Genomic DNA, 2,536 nt, shown 5'->3' on the forward strand with positions numbered 1-2,536 from the left:
TGTCTGTGAATATTAAAATGCAAAAAGACGGTTTAAATATGAATCCTGCATGTTCCGCTTGCCTCTGTATGTATGAATGGCGGAAACGCGGTTTTGTTTACTAAACAAATACTGAAGCACGTGTGACGCTCATGGTGATTTTCGGCCTCTGCGTCTCACTATATGACGGCATGAACACAAAAACTTAATCCCGAGCTGCTGTGAGAGTCACTTCATGAGAATTTTACCGTTTCATTTGAGAAAACTAGCATCATCATACTGTATACACACAGAAACTTCATGGCAACCTGTCAAAATAAAAGTACGGTTTAACATGTAACAGAAATATATTACTCTTGTATTACTTTTGTACAGTATAATGTACATCTTTAAATATTCCATTTTCTATCAAATTTAAATAAAACAATTAAATGATAAAAATATTATAACCAGATTAATCATTTAATTGTAGAAACAAATAATACAATTATTAGCCTATTAAAATGTTTTAAAGGAATATTCAGTTTTTCTTCCTTTAATTTTCATTTGATTTAAAATAAATGTTTAATGCCTTCATTTAATTTTCAGAAAAATAAAAAAAAATAATTTCTGGGGGGAAAAAAACAAAGAAAGAAAGAAAAAGTTTGTAGGGTCCTATTGTTCAAAATGTTGAAATTGAGACTTTTGGACATTTTTTCACTGAAATAAATGTTTTTGTAATTACACAGAGAGTAAAGGTACCGTAAAAAGGTACCCAACCCTATATATTGGTTTGATATCAGCCACTTAAGATCTCAGCATCAACATCGTCATCAAAAAATCCACATTGGTGGACCACTACATTATATTAATAATATATTCTTAAATGTGTCAGTCCATTGTCCTCAAGCAGGACAAACAGACTAAAGCGTGATTGGTCAGTAATGTTTTGAAGGCAGGTGTTAACGAATGGTCAGTTAGGGGAATGGTTTAAATTGATTGTTCATCACTGTATAACGAATTGCAATAATGTCAGATTTCAGTAAGGGAAGGCAATCCCCTTTTGGTTTTGGCTAACACACAAACTCATCTAGAAACTGTAGTAAGCACAATTTGAACAGCTTGTGCGTTATGTGTTGTTGACACTCTGCTCTTTTGGGCGACGCAGCATTTCCCATCAACACATGGGACTTAACAATAGCTCTGAGCAATCCAGTTAGACGACAACATAGCTGAAGGTTTTTCAGAGCAGTTCTCAAGGTGTGTTGTGTTTGCGTTTGAGAAAGAGGGTTTGCAAGTGTTTGTGTTGTGTATTTCTTGTGTTCATTTGCAAAATATGTCTTGCAAATGTCTAATCCTTTTGTTTCACCTCTTTACAAGATTAAACGGCTAGAATTTGGGAACTTTAAACCCTCCAGCTCCCAACAAGGAAACTTCTAGTGGGTCGTTTGTTGATTTGATGCCAGTCGAAACTGAATGCAACAGCACATTGGAGATTAGATGTCCTTAAATGCTGTCATTTAGAATTTGAAATGCACATTGTTTTTACTTAACGGTCGACCGATATAGATTTTTGATTGGCGATGTCTTAAGAGAGCAGGGTGATATGAAGCTGATATATGTGATATATCACACTGTTAGAGTATATAACATGCTTAAAATTTGCTGCAATTACATTTATATTTATTTGCATATTTACTAAATAAGAAACAATTAGAAGAAATCACTATTAATAATTGTAATATATGTTCAAACTCTAGCAGAATGCCGATGGTATATGAGAAAGTATTACGTTCTTTTAGTATTTCCGTGTAATAGTTTATTAGACAGAAAAACTTAACAACCATTTTGATCATTAAAACCACTAATCTTTGCCTTTTTTTGCTGATATATAGCATTATAAATATTTAATGTTTAATTAATAATTTGAATACGTTTAAGTAGGGCTGGACGATATGGCCAAAATTTATATCATGATATATTTCGGTCGATACGATATAATTCCGATATCGATATTAACACTATTTATCTGAGATAGAAATCTTTTGAACATTATAAATGGATATATCACACTGTTAGAGTATATAACATGCTTAAAATTTGAAGAATTAGAAGAAATCAATTAGAAGAAATCACTATTAATAATTGTAATATATGTTCAAACTCTAGCAGAATGCCGATGGTATATGAGAAAGTATTACGTTCTTTTAGTATTTCCGTGTAATAGTTTATTAGACAGAAAAACTTAACAACCATTTTGATCATTAAAACCACTAATCTTTGCCTTTTTTTGCTGATATATAGCATTATAAATATTTAATGTTTAATTAATAATTTGAATACGTTTAAGTAGGGCTGGACGATATGGCCAAAATTTATATCATGATATATTTCGGTCGATACGATATAATTCCGATATCGATATTAACACTATTTATCTGAGATAGAAATCTTTTGAACATTATAAATGCCTTTATCATCACTTTTGATCACTTTTAAGCATCCTTGCTAAATAAAAGTATTAATTTCTATAATTTCTTTCCCCAAAAAATTATAAAAATTATACTGACTCCAAGCT

General features: G+C 31.2%; 1 protein-coding gene across 4 annotated transcripts in view; it reads left to right on the plus strand.

The window, feature by feature from the left end:
* Positions 1-2,536, plus strand: part of LOC107710790 (mitofusin-2-like) — a 34,339-nt gene that overhangs the window by 8,186 nt on the left and 23,617 nt on the right. The gene's annotated exons all lie outside the window — the stretch shown is intronic.

This window comes from Sinocyclocheilus rhinocerous, unplaced genomic scaffold, assembly GCF_001515625.1.
Source record: "Sinocyclocheilus rhinocerous isolate Xijiao unplaced genomic scaffold, SAMN03320098_v1.1 scaffold1048, whole genome shotgun sequence".
Taxonomy (NCBI): Eukaryota; Metazoa; Chordata; class Actinopteri; order Cypriniformes; family Cyprinidae; genus Sinocyclocheilus; species Sinocyclocheilus rhinocerous.